The 19,132-nt window shown below is 38.1% G+C and overlaps 1 long non-coding RNA gene across 1 annotated transcript in view; it reads right to left on the reverse strand.

The window, feature by feature from the left end:
* Window positions 1-16,426, reverse strand: part of LOC145431829 (uncharacterized) — a 126,935-nt gene extending 110,509 nt beyond the window's left edge. Inside the window, exon 1 of the long non-coding RNA XR_013912130.1 lies at window positions 16,166-16,426. This is a non-coding gene — a long non-coding RNA (uncharacterized LOC145431829). The remainder of the gene's footprint in view (window positions 1-16,165) is intronic.
* Window positions 16,427-19,132: the final 2,706 nt, after the last annotated feature.

Here is a 19,132-nt window from a genome sequence, read left to right on the forward strand (position 1 = left end):
GAAGCACAGTGGAAGTAAATAAATCCAGATCAGATCTCTGCGATACCCAAGCATGGATCTGATGATAACAATCACACTGAAAAGACCATTTTAAATGCAGCAAGACTGCTCTGTGGTACTGTGGGAGCATCCTGAGTGGGAACTCATCACTCATTATCTTTATTTTTTAATTTATTTATTTTTTACATGTGGGTTGGTCCAGTGGAGGTTTCCCTGAAAGTCTGAAAAAGATGCAATGAAGTTACTGAAAAGTGCTTTGCTGGTGAATCTCACTACTGCGGGATGTAATCGAGGAAATGCCAAAGAAGCTTGTTGCAGGAATAGTCAATCTTTAGATGATTGTTTATTGTTGATGAAAGTGTGTCCTTTCATGACTTTGCACAAAACTGCACCATGTAGCTCTTTGCATAAAAAAAGTAGTTTTGCTCCTTAAATTAACCACCTATTTACAGTGAGGAAATAAATATTTGATCCCCTGATTAACTTATAGGTTTGCTCACTTACAATTAAATGAACAATCTCTAATTTTTATGTTAGTTTTGTCTTATGGAGGGAGAAAAATACTTTGTGGACAAACTCTTTTTAGCAAGAACACCTCCCGTGCACATGGTAAACCATTTCTGGCAGCTGGTCAGCAGGGTTGCACACATCTCTAAGCTTCAGCTCCCTAGACAGATTTCCTGAGGTCTCAAGACTGGCTAGGCCACTCCCTCACCTTAATATACTTCCTCTTTAGCCACAACCTTGTTAACTTGGCAGCATGTTTTGGGACACTATCATGCTGGAAGACCCATCCATGAACCATCTCAGTGTTATGGCTTATGGAAGGAGGGTCCCGTTCTAGATGTTACAGTACATGGCCCTGTCCATTGGTCACTCAATGCAGCAAAGTCATCCTGTAACCTCAGCAGATGACAAAAACTGGTTCCTAAAAAAGTCACATCTCAAAGCATCAGGGTTTCCTTAAAATAAATAACATTAAATGGAAAAACTTGCTTCAACCCCTGTACAGAATCATCTGCTTCCTTGCCAGTAAATTAAGATGCTGATGCACTTCAGTTATTTCAAAACAAGATCATAAGGCAATGTTAATGCAATCTGTGCGTGTGATTAGTGCTGGTGGCCAAGGTGCAGACTGGCTGCGCATTGCATATGATCAACCCATTACATGCTGCCAGGGCCGGTTATGGAAATAGACTTATAACAGTGCTACCTGATGTCGCTGCCCACTGAGACAGAGGGAGAAATCACATTCATTTACCTGCTTCCAATTAGTGCTGAGCCCGCATCATCATCAATTCACATACTAATTGTCCCGGGTGGCTGGTATAGTATACCACCATCTGTGCAGGTCCTCTACCTCTTGAGCAGGTTGGAAGGGTTTTTTGTTTGTTTTGTTTTGTTTCAGGGTTTTTTAATTATAGAAAAAAAGTGGTAAGGTCCTTCAACTCTGTAGATATTTGCACTGTATGCACCTAACCCTAACCTTAAATTATATATAATTCAAAACACCATTAATAATTTAGGAGATTAAAGAACATAACTTTGAGTTTATCATTATAACAAATAATAACTGTTGAAATGTTTAAAGAGTGGACAGAACAGAAGCAGAAATGTTTCTTCAGTATAAAAGCGATAAACATCAAGTTTACTGCCTCTCAAAATCAAAGAGCACTGTTTTCTCTATAATTGCCATTTTGCGTTCTTTATCAAAAAATCATGCTGCAAAACTCCACGACTGAAAAGGTCAATTTCTCAACCAGCTCTAGCCTCAATCGACCAGAACATGAAACTTCAGACATAAGGATTATTGAGAGAGGAGAAGATAAGAAATCATAAACTGAAGAGGGAAAATTCAGACAATAAATAATTATGAGAACATTAGAGCAATTAGCTAAAGGTCCAAAAGTGTTAGTGGCTCAGTCATAAATGCTTCAGGAAAATGTGGCTGACAAAAATAAGTTTACTGACAGAACAGCCAAGTAACAATTTAAGTATTTTGGCTACATATGCTGCGTTAGGCTGCAGTGTAACCCCAGCAGCTGCTGTGGTAAACTGCTAGCAGAGACTGTATAACTGTTTACCCTCAGGTTTAGCACAGACCTTGAAGTGTTTTCAAAGCTTACATGGAGGGTAGGTGGCTATGAAACTGGCCCTACAGGTTTAATAGAGACCACATTGCCCAGCAGTCTATAAAAAAAGACAGGAATTTCACCATGATATTGATGTGAATGGCTGTACATAGTTGAAAGTCTTCTGTTCAGAGCTGCAAAAGAGCAACCTACTAAAAACATATTTCATAGTTACATAAAAAGGAAAGATTTTTATTTATTGCAAGCCTTTAAGAGTTAAACCTGTTAGTATGCTGACAGCATTTTTTAACAGTACACTATTGTTTGAAAAACAAAAACCTATCACTATTGTTGACTTTCATGTACAGATATGTATTATTTTACTGATGAACCAAAATTTACTTTTGCATTTTTTTCTAATTATCTAACATTAAAACATTAAAATATACCGTAAAAATAATTAACATTCTATTACAAGCAATTACAACAGATAAGTGTTGTTAAAATAGGACTTTTCCCCCACAACTCTGTCTTTTACAGAACTGTTTTTAAAAAGTATATTGGCTCAGCCTATGTGTATGTTTCGAGATGTCTGGTCAAGTGCGCTTCTGATAACACATTTCGACCTGGAACTAAGTCTGATCACGCATCCTATCCAATCCCTTGGCTGGCTGCAAAGTAAAATGATTCAATACATCCAATAAGCTTCTCTCTTTCTTTTCATTTCTTTCATTTGAAGCTGGTTGTGTACTTCCATCCTGGGTCAGCCAACCCCATTTCAAGTGGCTCTCCTTCAATCTATAGCACGAATTTCCTCTGTGGCTTCTCTTTTCAGAAAATCACAAACCAAGGCATTAGGGTCTCACGAAAACACAAAAGAGAATAAATCCTTTAGCATGATAAGACAGTTCATTGTGCCAAAGAGGATTATTTACAATAATGCATTGGCATTGTTAAATCTAGATGGCACAGAGAATCAACTCTGCAGAGCTTCTAACAAATGGCTTTGAAATATTATTCAATTATCACTTGATTCATCAGGTTGTACGAGTGCAATGCATTTTTAAATGCATTGTAAAAGCTGGCAGAAATCACTCACTTTTCTAGCTCATGAGTTTGAACTATGAACATTAGTGAGAAAGGACAGACAATAAAACTGGACATTAAAAATGTCATCCTCCACTCTGGCTCCACTGACGAGCATTAGACCAATAAGCACAAATGTCTGAAGGATAATGCTCGCATTAGGGCCTGATTCATTCGCTGTTCCTATTCATAGCCCTCTGTGAAACAGTAAAGTGAATATTACTGTGTGTGCATTACATCCCCTGTCAGTGGAATTCTTTCTACAGGAAGTAAATGCATAGCATAGATCACCAAACAAAAAGCCTATGGGAGAGGTTGAGATTAGCCTTATGATTATCCTCCATTGTAATCATTGCAATTGGTCCTCTATCATGAATGGCACCATTAACTTTGGTATACTTTTCGTTTCCAGGATGTTAGGCTTTTTGAACATGTTTTCGTGTTTAATGTGTCAGTGCAACTGCAATGTAGGCATGTGGCGAGGGTTAGCTTTGATATATTATATTGATTTTCCATCTGGCTAAAGTGTGGGATGTAGACATGGTCATGCCTGTGATGTTCATCACTGCTCAAAGACAATTATGAAGTGAGAACTTAAGGGTAGCAGAGGGTAATCCTTTTACCAGGCTCCCTCAGGGCTTTCCATTGGGTTTCTTGATTCAAGATATTGACTCCAACCACTCTTGTCTAACCCCAAAATTACCTATTGATTTACCCTTTTGACAGTTGTTAGTTGGAAACATAATCACAGCAACCTACATTGTCATATAAAACACATTGTTGTTCAGTACTTGCCAGTTCTGCAAGTATTTTTACAACTGCATCACAGACATTGAAAGTCAATATATGGAGTGTACCTCTTCATTTTGTTCACAGATGTTGAACTGTGAATGTAAAAAAAAAAAAAAGAAAAAGAAAAATCAAATAATTTCATTATTTTAAAGCATTTTTCACTTATATGTTTTGATTTCTTAAAACAAAAATATTGACAAATGTAATTTATGTAAAACATTTCTTAAAAACATTTCCCCTCTGACGTGCAGAGATAAGCAGTAGGTTGTAAAGAAGAATAAGAAAGGAGGAAACTACAGAGGGCCAGTTGGGGAGTGTACCTTTCCAAGTAAACGTTAGGGGGCATGTTCTTGGGTGTGCTTGATAAGGAAACAACATGTATTCTTTTTATGTTTTGCTTTGTTGGCCGTAGTGAGCACGAGGGTGGGCTCACCTGTAGCCCCCGTGATTAAGCATGTAATCTAAAGGTTGCAAGATGCTTGTGTGACTACTAGATAACTATGAGGGCAGTCTCTTAAGGAAGCACCCAGAACCTTTATAATGAACTGGCTGAAGAACTGGTCCTCAGATCAACTTGGTGCTTGCTGTGGCTGCATGTAGTGTGATCTTCCAATGTGCATTGGTAATAAAGCTTTAATGAAAGGATAATTCAGCCTGATATGACTCTTCTTCTCCAGCTGGGAGAGGTGAGGTCGAGAAGTAAACCTCAACATGTTATACAACTATCTTCCACCAGTTGGAGCATCATTGTTGAGAAATGGCATAAATTCTCAGCCTGATCTTTTTGATAACACTATTATTGCTAGTTTTTTTTTTTTTTTTTTAAGTATTATTAATTCGTTGTTTTCAATAAATTGCATGCTCCATAGCATTTTTTGTCTCATTCCCATTTCTTCCTGTTGCATGTTGACGCTCTATTTGGAACCTTGTTAAGATCCAACCATGCAAAATATGATTTTTTGTCATTTTTCAAGTGGTCTTTAACTTTTGAGTGGGACAGTATATATATATAGATAAAAACAAAAAAAATTCCCTCTTTCCCCTGCGGTCGATCTATACTTCAAGCTCGGGTCCTCTACCAGAGGCCTGGGAGTTTGAGGATCCTGCGCAGTATCTTAGCTGTTCATAGCACTGCGCTTTTCTGGACAGAAATCTCAGATGTTGTTCCTGGGATATGCTGGAGCCACTCGCCTAGCTTGGGAGTCACTGCACCTAGCACTCAGGTTACCACTGGGACCACTTCTAACTTCACCCTCTTCTAGGGTTGCCAACTCCCTGAAAAATAAATAAGGGACACCTCGTGGCCAGGGCCGGGCGACCCAGTTGTCTTCACCCTTCCCAGTGTGGTAGCTCTTTTTTTGTGTGTGAAATTATTTTTTTAACCATTTGACTTGAATTTGATTTAAGTAGATGTTTATTCTTTGTGATATGAACACATGTGAAACAAATGATCATTTAGCCATTTATTTTTAGCTCAAAAATGACAACATTAACACAGTAAAACAGGTCTCCTTCTTAAACAGAAGCCTGTCATGCTTAACTTTTGAGAATATAAGTAAATCTTTCTTTAAAAGAACTCTGTCCTGCTTAACTTAAAAAAATAGAAAACAATAGAAAGAAAAACATTCTTGTAACAGTGCACATTTAGTGCATTTAGTACAATTGGCTTCAGTTGAGGTATTATTTCAGCTTTTCTAATGCTAATCAGCTGCTCCTGTTTGTAAACCCGCTTGTTCCCATGATTACGCATCATAACTCATCATCATTATTCATCTATGTATTACTTTTATGTATTAGTCATCTATTTGTAATCATCTATCCTTGCAGTTGTTTATTACACAAAATAAATTATATTATCACACTTCTGGCCACATAGCGCTGATATTCACTGCACATGCCCATATTAACTTTTTCCAGCCAGGTGTTTTCCTTTTCCCATTCTTCCCCTTCTCTGAGGGGAACAAACATTGCTGCTCTAATGCTGGGCTCACACTGTGCGGTTTTAGGCCCATTTTGAGCCGATTTTTGAGTGATCTTCATCGTGCATCGTGTAGTATACGTGGGGTAACTTTGGAAAGCTCATCCGAGCCTTTTCGATGTGGCATCACAAAATTATCACGACCACAACAACAGTGAAAATAGTGGGATTTACATTGCTGCTCAATCACAGCTGCCTGATCAATGTTTTTCATTAGCAATTTAGCAAAGTTGATGGTGGTGGTGTGTCTGTGTGAGTGTAATGCTGGGCTTACACTGTGCGATTTTTGGCCCATTTTGAACCGATTTTTGAGTCGTGCGACCAATTTGGCGATCGGCCCGATTTTGGCCTTCATGGTGCGTCGTGCATCGTGTAGTATACGTGGGGTAACGAGACGCGATTAACACCTCACGACCAGCTCCCGATCATCAATCGCTCGTGAGGGTCTCACCACAGCCGCTCACACTGCTCACGCGCAAACACGTAAACGTCGGTGAAAAAGACGGAGCAGCACGGCTGTGCAGCGTGTGATCTGGACACAAGCGATGGAGGCACAACTTGTAGAACTTTGGAAAGCTCATCCGAGCCTTTTCGATGTGGCCTCACAAAATTATCACGACCACAACAACCGTGAAAATAGTTGGATTTACATTGCTGCTCAATCACAGCTGCCTGATCATGTTTTTCATTAGCAATTTAGCAAAGTTGATGGTGGTGGTGGTGTGTCTGTGTGAGTGAAAGACAGAGAGGGAGAGCGAGCGACAGATTTTCTGTTATAACCTTCATTTTATGGACGCACAGTGTGAGCACTCAGGTCGCATCAGAGCATCGGGCGGTATAGTGTGAGACCTGCATCGTGACCTGCAAACTTCTAACCCCTGCGAGTCAATTGTGCAGTTTGAGCAGGAGCTGAATAACGTGACTGAAAAAATCGCACAGTGTCTGCCCAGCTTTAGGTTTACTGTCGTCCGAGACTTGCACCGCAGTGTCGGCGTTTGTTTCCCTGTTGGCCATGCTTCTTGTTGTGGTCATCTGTTGTCTTCCGGTATTTTCTCCGCAAGCGACCTTTCCTCGACCAATGAGATGAGCGGTAATCTGAATTGTCATACTCGAATTGTCATAAGTGTGCTGTCAGCTCATTGGTCACAAAGCAGGAAAGGGGCTGGGAATTATGTTTTCAAACAAAGCGTTAATTCCATTAAAAGTTATAGACTACTTTTGATTCTCACTGTATTACGGGACAAAGTGCGTCCCTTATTAGCTCAATACGGGACGTGTACTTTTGTTTCGAAATACGGGACGATTCCGTATTTTAAGGGACGGTTGGCAACCCTACCCTCTTCTCGAGCTCTTCTCTGAGCCCTTGGTACTTGTTCAGCTTCTCGTGTTCCTACGTCCTGATGTTGCTGTCATGTCTTGTCTACCAGTACTACGTCTGATTCGTTAGCCACCACTATTTTGTCCGTCTGTATCTTGAAATCCCACATTATCTTAGATCGGTCATTCTCGACTACCCTAGGGGGCGTGTCCCATTTTGACATTGGGACTTCCAGACCATACTCGGCACAGATGCTTCCGTATACTATGCCGGCCACTTGGTTATGGCGTTCCATGTATGCCCGGCCTGCTAGCATCTAGCACCCTGCTTTCATGTGCTGGATTGTCTCAGGCGCATATTTACACAGCCTGCACCTGGGGTTTTGCCTGGTATTTTGACCTATTTATTCTCTTTCCCTTTTTTGCATATAGTACTCAGCTTTAGCATTGCTTTAAGAAAACTATGAACATACTGAACTAAACCATTTGCACTGTTTTGACAAATCATGGTGGGTGGCCTGGACAAAAAATGCCAGTGCCATTTTTTAAGTACCAGTCCAGACCTGGTTAGAACATATTTAAGAATCCTTTTCCTTATTATCTGTGTTTGTAAAACACCTTTATCCTTGATATAAAACACAAGGCAACGTCCATTGCTTAACAAGGTATCTCTAAAATGTAGAGAAGCAAAAACCTTGCATATCATCTATGTAGTAGTTTAGCACAGAAATGCATGGAGTGCTTTGTCAAACGGGAAATTCATTTTCTCTCAATTGAGGGATCTCATAAAAAATGCAGAGTATGAATGTCACTTTGACAGGCATAACATCTGGGATTACCACTGTATTTTAAACCTGCACATCCTCATTCCAAGTGGAAGAAAGGTCATTCTACCCAATACAGCATTAAAGATTTATATTGTTTTCCCATTTTCTGCACTAAGATACCTTTCAGCAAGTTTTGATATGCACGAATGTATGTTTTCTCTCCCAGCTGGATCTTATGTTTTTATATCCATTACTGCAGGCATTAGTAGACTGTTTGCACTCTGCACTAAAGCTTTGTGGTGTAATAAACTGTTAATTTTTCATTCTCTCTGACAGAATACCATTAAAATCAACTATAAAGGAGAGATTGCAAATAAAAGCTAGGCATTTTTATAATAATCTGCTGCACAACTTTGGTATTAATAATAATTATACCACTGGGAGACAAAGTCGAGCACAAATTTCCCAGTATTAATAGTGCAATACAGCATACTGATGATGTAGGATTTACATGGCATTGCTCATTCTATGAGTAGATGCTAAAGAGTCTTTGATGTGGAAAAACTATCAGCTTGTTCCATGTAGATTAGATGAATGCTCAAAAATCCATTACAATGATGTTTAAGGTGTGTTTTTGTTGTATTTTATATGAATGTTTAACTTGATATTTAAATTTCAAACAATTAATATCTTGTCAACGATGCTAAACTTCTTTGTGGTGCTAAAACATAACCTAAAACATATCATATTGTGTTCCTGAATGACTCATTTCCCATATTAACTGTAGAAAAAAATAAGAGGCTACTGCCAGCCTGTGAGGTACCGAGCGGAATGAAAAGCTAGTTTGGAGAGGATATCTGTCCATCTCCAACCATGGAGATTACAGCCATGACAGCTGTTGTGGCAAATGGCTTACAGCTTATAGAAGAACCTGCAAAGAGATGGCCACGATAAAATAAATTACCTGTGAGACGGCTGATGGCTTAAGAACACTGGTTCATTTTATTTTTTTCCCCCTCTAACAGAACTGTTATCCGATTTTGTTTGGGCTAAACTGATAGAGATTAGCAGTTCTAAACTCACATATTTCTCATTTCACACTAAATAAAAGATTATGTATCTCTAATAAACAATATTCAAACATCTGACTAATCCTCTAGGTTACATCACATTGAATCTACCCACATCCCACTCTAATTTTACATGAAGAGTTTCTCATTTTATACTGGTCATGTGCTCAAAGCTGTCCCCGTGGCTATAGTAAAAGACAAAAGGCCACATTCTTGGCTGGACATCATGATTTCTGATGTGACCATGTGGTTGTAATAGTGCAGGGAACTTTGCTGCCTTTCTTTCTTTGCACACTCGGGCTGTGGAGCCAAGGTTTAAAGGAAAGGGCTTATCAGCATCCTCCAGGTCCTACACCTTCACTGGAGTTGGTATCCTCAGGGGTTAAGGCAGAGGGGAAAGAAGACTTTTAGAGAAACAAGGAAGAAAATGAACTGTGGCAAAAAAAAAAAAAAGGGGGGGTAATATGTGAAGATGAAAAAAAGACTTAGGCCAAACAAGGTGTTATAATCAAACCTATTGTAAATTTACAAGGACCTGTGAAATTCAAAGCCAGCTGGCGGAGACACAACAGTTCATATCTGCTTTACAAATGTGCCGTGGTTCTCTAAAGCATATTGGAAGTGGATGAAAATAAGTCAATGTTTAAGATTGTTTAACAGGTTGAATAATAAAGGACTGCAAATGCCTTTTTACCTGCAATGCTTTAAATTGAAGTGAAAAAGCCTTCACTTCACATTGCCTCCTTGCTTGTGCTTAAATGTGACCCTGAACGGACTTAGGTCACCGTGCTATTCACACACTGAAGGATTTGCACTGTCCATCACTGTAATCTTTTGATTTGTAAACCTGTGACACACTGTTTTTTTCTCCAATCTCTTTTCCCTTATCTGGCAAGTGAGAACAGGTTCAGTTTTAGCATCTAATTTTAATCCTTTGAAAAGCTGTGGGAGTTACTGACTGATGTTGTGCTGTTTTCACAAAACTATCCTTTCATTCATTTATTCATCCCATTGACTAAACGAATGAATGAATTCATGTAGCTTTATTTTCATTAAATGTACAGTAGTAAAGGTCACTGACAATGTTTCACTGTCATGACAGGAGCCTGCTTTGGTACTCTAAGAGGACAGTTCTTAAATGTATGTTAAAGTAAAATTAATTTTGCATTAATACCAATAACAGCACCTATTGTCCAGGTGTTTATTAACACCTCAGAACTGATGAGTAAAGTATAAGTATTAATTTTACACCAGTCTTGTCAACGTAGGCCACCCTAGCCCAATCCAATACTATTCTCTATGTCATGTAACACTGTTAAAAAAAATAAAAAGCAGTTTTTTCCCCTTTTGTCTCTCTTTTTTTCTTTTTGAACTTTTCCACATTTAGTCACATTACAGCCACAAACATGAATCAATTTTGGATTTAGATCTGGACTTTGACTGGGCCATTCTAACACATGGATATGTTTTGTTTTAAACCGTTCCATTATTGCCCTGGCTTTATGTTTAGGGTCATTGTCCTGCTGGAAGGTGAACCTCCGCCCCAGTCTCAAGTCTTTTGCAGACTCCAAGAGGTTTTCTTCCAAGATCGCCCTGTATTTGGCTCCATCCATCTTCCCATCAACTCTGACCAGCTTCCCTGTCCCTGCTGAAGAGAAGCACCCCCAGAGCATGATGCTGCCACCACCATATTTGACAGTGGGGATGGTGTGTTCAGAGTGATGTGCAGTGTTAGTTTTCGGCCACACATAGCGTTTTGCATTTTGGCCAAAAAGTTCCATTTTGGTCTCATCTGACCAGAGCACCTTCTTCCACATGTTTGCTTTGTCCCCCACATGGCTTGTGGCAAACTGCAAACGGGACTTCTTATGGTTTTCTTTTAACAATGGCTTTCTTCTTGCCACTCTTCCATAAAGGCCAACTTTTTTCAGTGCACGACTAATAGTTGTCCTATGGACAGATTCCCCCACCTGAGCTGTAGATCTCTGCAGCTCGTCCAGAGTCACCATGGGCCTCTTGGCTGCATTTCTGATCAGCGCTCTCCTTGTTCGGCCTGTGAGTTTAGGTGGACGGCCTTGTCTTGGTAGGTTTACAGTTGTGCCATACTCCTTCCATTTCTGAATGATCGCTTGAACAGTCCTCCGTGGGATGTTCAAGGCTTGGGAAATCTTTTTGTAGCCTAAGCCTGCTTTAAATTTCTCAATAACTTTATCCCTGACCTGTCTGGTGTGTTGGACTTTATGGTGTTGTTGCTCCCCAATATTCTCTTAGACAACCTCTGAGGCCGTCACAGACCAGCTGTATTTGTACTGACATTAGATTACACACAGGTGCACTCTATTCAGTCATTAGCACTCATCAGGCAATGTCTATGGGCAACTGACTGCACTCAGACCAAAGGGGGCTGAATAATTACACACACCCCACTTTTCAGTTATTTGTAAAAAATGTTTGGAATGATAATATAATTTTCATTCCACTTCTCAGCTGTACACCACTTTGTATTGGTCTTTCACATGGAATTCCAATAAAATTGATTCATGTTTGTGGCTGTAATGTGACAAAATGTGGGAAAGTTCAAGGGGGCCGAATACTTTATCAAGCCACTGTATAACAGAAATCCCAAGCCTTTAACTTGCCTGTATTATCGAACAGCTAATAATATCTTGCTAATGTTACATAAGCCTTGTTATCAATCACCTCTTCTCACAAGTCCCAGATGAAGCTAGATTAGGTGTGCCACATATATAACCCAGCTTCTCTGTGACTTTGAGACAGTCATTGGTGCACTACTGTTTCACTGTGGTAATAATCAGGAATGGTACTGACTGCTTATTTTTACTCATGTGTAGTCTAGCACAAAAAAATGAATAAATACATTAAAAAACATGTTAACAAGGTTAACATTTTAGACCAGTCAGCATTTTGTGCCAAAGAACAACTATTTGTAGTATACAGGTTCTCCCTACTGTCTCAATTGTTTAAGATCCCAAAATGGATCAAAAGCACTGAAAAGTGAAATTACTGGAGAGGTGCCAGTGCACAAATGTTCATGTAATCCAAATTGCTGTATATTGCTGTAAACTGAATGAATACTGACACTAATTAAATGGAATAAGCACATAACAGAACAACAAAACCATTTAATTTGTATTCAAAAAGCGCCATCTGCTTTATAAACACAGGGATGCATTTCTAGACCGATGTTGTTATTTGAGGACGTGTTTTTTTTTCTGCTACTTCTACAAATAACTATCCAGCATGAACAAAGTGATGTTACAAATAGCTACAAGGGTTTCCTCTTTGCATCAACATTAAACAGAACAGAAAGAAATCCATCATAGAAGAAGAAAAGCAATTGCTCTACCAACAGGATAGACAATTATAATGCAAGTCCTGGCACAAAACATTGGATTCTGAGCAAGGGCTAACTCCTTTTTTTTATTTCCTAAAACCTTGTGTCACACTGCCTTTTTTGTCCATATACATCGAAGAACCATAAGCTGAAAGTAACAAGCTCTTCCAATATAGGAAATCTGCAGGATAATGAAGGACAAAGTATTCAGTACACATTAATATTGTCTTGCAAATATCATTGAAACAGCAGTGTAACATGTTCGAAAGCATCAAACACACATGGTATTTTTGCATTACTGTACTAACTGAGTAACCAAGCTAAAGCTACTAATCAAACAAAGATGTTATTACTTGTGTTACGTACTGTAAGTCTTTCATTTATTTTCACAATGGGTGGGCATTATATGAAAAATCTTTTAAAATACATTACATATTTATCAAATTGCTTTTGCTTCAACTGTAATTTTTTCCTGTGACATCTTCATTTATCCATGTGTCCTCATTATATACTTGCAAAAGTAATGTACAGAAATTAATTTCTTAAGGGAAAAAGCTAGATTTTTTTAAGTATCTTTTTAAAATAAAAACTACATTTAAATTCAATTTTGTCTCACCCCCTGGCAAGGATAGCCACAAGCCTCCCTCACAACCATGAATTGGATCAGCAACACAGAATGGATGGATGGATGTCTAATCTCTGGTAGACAGTTAGGGTAAATGAAAAGACTGATGCAAGTTTATGCCTGTATAAGCTACGGCAAATGTATATGCTAAATACGAAGGCAAAGTCTACCGTGAAGGATCCAGCAGAGGTCTAAGTCTAAGCCAAGCTCTAGACTTGAGCTTTGTAAAGTGATAATATATAAATAAATATGTTTCAGGCATGGAAGATTAAAGTGTTTTTTCTGGGTTCCATGTGTCATCAACTCTGAATGCAATTTTAATTTTTGGTTTGCATGGAAGACATCGGCTTGTCTGTAAATGTTCACCGAGCAGTAGCGAAGCTATGCAAAATGGGGGTCACAAACCAGACACACAATCTATTCACCCTTAAAGTAAAAGTTGTGTCTAGCAAAGCAATCACAAGGAGGTTTTTGTGGTGCAAGACGCTCTGTGACCAGTTTCACATAGTGACAGCCTGAAACTTCCAGTAGCAACTCACAAACCATTCAGGGACTTTACAGTTTTTAGCTAAGTGACCAGAGGCTGCTGGGGGTCACAGACTGATCTGTAGACCTGTCTGACTGAGGCATTACACAAAGTTGCATTTATTTTATTTGACAAAAAAAAAAAAAAAAAATGTGCCTGTAACTATTTAGACATTCAGTAATATTGTCCTCCAAAGAATTCTGATTTTCCTGGTCTCACATGTAGCAAACTAAAAAAATTTCTGTAATCAACTGTTATCCCAAAAAAACAAAGACATTTGAAGATCAAATGTGGGCACTTTATTTTTAATATAATTACTTCATTTTAAAGGATAAAAAAACCTAAAAATTATTGGATAAATACATAATAGAAAAAAGCAAATAGCTGCAAAACAGTTTTCTCATGTAGCTCTTGCCAAGAAAAAAAATGAAATCAAAAATTTATCTTCAAAGCATTACTTATACATTGACAAGCTATGACAATGAAATAGAAAATTTATAAGACCTACATGCCAACCCTAGGGAAGTGACAATTATAATGTGGTGGAGCTGGAACAGCCGAAAGCCCTCCAGCCTTTAGACTGAATCAGAGGTAATATAGGTCGCTGTTGGTGTGTTCTAATTTAGACATCTTTCCAGGGGCAGAATACCTAACCAAACATACTTCCACAATGGCAAGACATATTCCTTCAAGTTAGATCTAAAAATACAAGTGGCTTCATCATGTGAAAGAGGTCAAGCCATCTGTGTAATGTATGCAAGAGAGAAAGAAAAGGACAGTAGTATGAAGGTCATTTGACCAGATTAAGTATTATTTTCCAATTAATTTTGCACTATATAACATAAAATTTGCCAACTTGCCCACAATTTGCAATGCTTATATAGGGCTGTGCGATATGACTAAAATCTCATATCCCGATATAAGACATCTATCGTCCCGATAACGATATAAATCACAAAAATTTAACTTTATTTTGTAAATTCTGTGAATCTCGGGCAGCTCGACTTGCTGTGTTTCCAGCTGGGCGTCGTGCACCTGGAGTCGAGTGTTTTAACCGATGCATGAAACGATACATTTTTAGACATAAGCTGTAACGGCCGCCATTTTCTTTGTGAGTATTTATTACACGGCGTGCTGCGAGGAAAAGCCTGTTCTAACGTTTAAGCACCTGGCGGCTCTTTTTTACTTCTCATCCGTAAATAATCTGCTCTTTCACGTGATTCAGTTTATTTTGAAAAGTCTCAACAGGATCTTGAGCTTTATTGTGAAAGGTTTATGTGGAAAATAAACAAGCGGACACGTGACGCGATGGTTTTACCGTCGTTGTTGCTCACCACAACGCATAAAAACTGTCGCTTGTCCGTCCGTAGTGTGGTTATATTAAATATAAGAGAAAGAGAGAACTTTAAGAAATTAATATAGCCACTACAGTGACCATCAAAACGATGAAAAAATATTGCCGTAAACAGTTTATTTTGCAACACCACGAAATAAACGATAGCATAAAATTAAACGATAGACGTTTTTATATCGTCATCCGATACATATCGCTATATCGAACAGCCCTATGCTTATACATAGAAAATACGGACATGTTCTATCAGATCTCTACAGAGATGAGAGACCCATAAAAGACAGAGGTACCCAGACTGAAACATCAATACAAATAAAGAAAAATTGGGCCTAAGCATTTTACGAGTCACAATTTGAGCTCCTTGACTGAGATATGGGCAAAGGATTTAGGTACCAGTTCCTCGTTAGGTACTGTGTTTTTTTAACTACTGCCTCCCTCAAGAAACATAAAAGTGTCAAATCAAGAAACTAGCCAAATGCAAATATGAGACACATTATAACAGAAGTAAATGCAGTGACTATATCTGAAGTCTTATCTCCAATGTCACATTAATGAGTTTATCTAAAATATGTCAAAAACTGAACAATATATTTCTGCCTATTTATAGCAGAGAAATGCCTTCTAGCTGCATCAGAGTGCCCTGCTTCTGACCATGTAAATATGTCAAATATTTATTTTTAACTTCTCAGTTCACCTCCAGGCCAACTCTGTTTTCAGATAAATATTTTAAATAGTTTTCCAAAATCTTCAAAAAATTAGCATCCTGTAACATGCAGGACGGCTTCTAGATCATCTAAAAATTCCTGAGAACTTCAGGTTGTGTTCCAATATGAAGAGTAAATAAGGATTTTAAGAAAGCATGTCTACACACTGCAAAAACAAAGAGACTATAAGCAACACTATACTGAAAGATCTGATTCAAAGAGATTATTTCAGCTCAGAAGCATTGGAAGAAGTAAATATAAATTACATCACATCAATACAAACTATGCAATTTTGAAAGTCACATTATAGAGGGCTATCCCTTACGGGCTGTGATTCAATACTTGGAAAACTGATTTCTTTCAGGACTGGTGGTTTAATACTGAGCCCCTTCAACCCTCAAGCCAAGGTGTCTTTGGGCAAGATACTGAACGCCTTGATGTGTAATTTTTGGAACTGCAAATGTGTGTTTGCGTATGGGTTTCCTCACAGACAGAGTACAGAGAGAGGTTATCACTCACCACAAATGTGCTTCCATGCAGTCCCCCAAAAAAGCAACTGCACATCTCTGGACAAGTAAGACTTGTTTGAAAAATGGGCTGGAATAATGAAGAAAACAGCACAGCTCATCAGAAATGGAACAAATCTGTAAAAAATGTCAATGATAAAAAAAAATAAAATACAGTATGCAAAATACATTTCATTGTTTTTAACACTCACTTTCACTTAAGCAATTCGTATGTTATAACTTAACTCTTCTCCATGGCTGTCAGATGGACTAACAACAGCACAAACAGGAGTGGCCTGCAGACCAGTTGTACCACATATTTTGTACACTGGCTCCATCGACAACAGACACTCTCTGCAGGTAGACGGGCAGTTCGTGACTGCCCATGGACTGCCTTCGCGCTCCCCTACTGAAGCATAATTTTGGCTTATCACTGGCCAAGATGTGTCATGAATGTATGTGTGTGAGAGGAATAGTGCTCTATGTATACAATAACAGTGCTGTATGAATGTGTATGTAAACAGTTGAATATGGGTTTTAAAGTGTGGACTAAAAGGACAGATGTTTATATAAATGTAATCTATTTTCTTATGATTCCAAATGAGATATGACTCACTTATAAGAACACCAAATGTGAGAAAAATCATGATGAAAGTGGCCAAAATAGTACCATTTGAAAATATTATTAAAAGGCTTTGATCTAAGTTTAAAAGCTTTTTCATTAAATCTTTGTTCTGAGATGCCAGACAGAAATTATTTAGACAAAAAACAGTACTGTGAACCAATTAATAGAAAACTGTGGTGGTAATTGTTATTGCAGACTCAAAAATCTAAACTTGAGTGCTTGTTTATGTTTGCATGTATCTATGAAAGTAAAGTATTAAAGGGTATGAGAGATCCTTTTAATATTCCTAATATTCCTACAAACAGCAAGTAAGGTGACTTTCAGAACACTTGGCAACCTCCCATAATTGCAAGCTTTTATGATGATGGAGCAAAGCTGCCTCTAAAAAAGAGGTTCTTCAGGAAAGAAAGACCAAATGAGCGATGTGTCCCCAGTGTTGGGTGGGAACTGTTTGTTCAAACTGCCATCAGGCAGCATTGTTGACGATATATTGTGGTCATTTGTTTGAAACTTGGGACAGTGTCCATTCAATTAGATGAAACGCAGAATATCCTGGGAAAATGGGAAATGGAACAAAATTTCACATCATGATCCAAGGCCGGTACTTACCTTCTGAATTCTCAGTGGAGTTCTATTACCATTATGTAAGGTAGCAACTGTCTAAGGTTCTGCTCAAGTCTTTTTCTAAGGAAGGGCAGCATTCTAATAATGTTAGAGGCACCTGAAATAAAAATCTGATCCATTAACTTACTGTACAAATCAAAATAAAACTGGAAAGCAAAAGACACAATATTAAACATGGCAAAGTGGAACTCGAAGACAGAGGCAAGGAAACACTACAGGACGGAGACAGAAACACTGCTAGAGGAAGAAAGAACAAGGTAAGTACGAACTGAAGCTTAATATAAATAAAAAATTCAGAAATTAATGCCGTATTCGATGAGTTTTTGTGAATTATTGAGCAACTATAAGCAACTAATTGCAAAAAACAAATGCTGGATGTAGCAAATATGATACAAATTAAAGCTTAGACATGAAGATTAATATTTATTTTTTATTTTTTTGAAAAAAATAATTTTCTCATAGTTATTTCATGGTTCAAGCTTTACAAGGTGAACAGACATTTAAAATCATTAACATTAGACAATAAACATAATTTGAATACTAAAGGTAATCATATTGGGATAACAATGAAAACGTGAATCAAAAGAACTCCAAAACAATCGCTTATTGCAAGGAAAACCATCAAGAACAAACAAAGACTCAACAATATCACAAGAACTCTTAAAATTAAAAAAATGATATAATGATATCCAAAAAAGAAATGGAAAACTTCAAATTCTGATTAAAAATTCCCAACTCCAAAATGACACAAAACCCAGGACCATGACGATGACTTAACTTTGAGAATTTCCACTTCCCTGCATCGCACATTAAAAATCAGAAAGACATCCAGTCATACACAAAAATAAATCTGTCCAGTTGAGGGAGGCCACTGACATCAAGCCGGCACATCTCCTTGAAGTGACAAGTGGGCATATGACACATCAAAGTAGTGCAGCAGGTGAGCCAAATCATTAGATTAGGCAGATTTATGGCTTCATGAAACTTGTTATTACCCATGGCGCGCTTCACTGATGTTTAGCTTGATGTCTTTATGAGGGGGCCGTTGTTCACCTTGCTCTGACAGGCACAATGTGATGATTAGAATACTACAGATTCAATTTGATTCACTTTCTCAAGTCAGGCAAGCAGAGGTTTGTTTTGCCATTTAAAAACATGTTTGGTTGAGATGAAATCCAACCCGAATGCACATTTTGTTAACCAGCAGTCACACTTTATTCACGTTATTACATGTTAGCATGTAATAACCTGGGACAGAGTCACATGGAAATGAAATGCTTACTTTGTGAAAGATGATGAATTTTGGGCACTTTTAGGACTGGGACCCTTTTACATGTGTTTGCTTCTATCCTACTCTATATTCTCATATTTATGTATTTCAATGTATGCAAATTTTCAGTTAAACTGGCATATCAGAATCAGAATCAGAATCAGAATCAGAATGGGGTTTATTGCCAAATGTTGAGCAGGTTTACAACATTAGGAAATTGCTGCGGTGCTTCAGTGCAAACATGCTGTCATAAATAGCACTTAAATAGACATGGAAAAAAATAAAAGTAGGGATAAGAATTAAAAGTGCTACATGGAAAGATATGTGCATGAGATATACATGAGATATATACATGAGAATAAGAATTAAGAGTGCTACGTAGAAAGATATATACATGAGTGCAGGTGGTGATCAGTGCCAAACATAGAATGATGCAGTGACACAGCGTAGGGTCATGTGTT

The sequence above is a fragment of the Astatotilapia calliptera genome, chromosome 11 (assembly GCF_964374335.1).
Source record: "Astatotilapia calliptera chromosome 11, fAstCal68.1, whole genome shotgun sequence".
NCBI lineage: Eukaryota > Metazoa > Chordata > Actinopteri > Cichliformes > Cichlidae > Astatotilapia > Astatotilapia calliptera.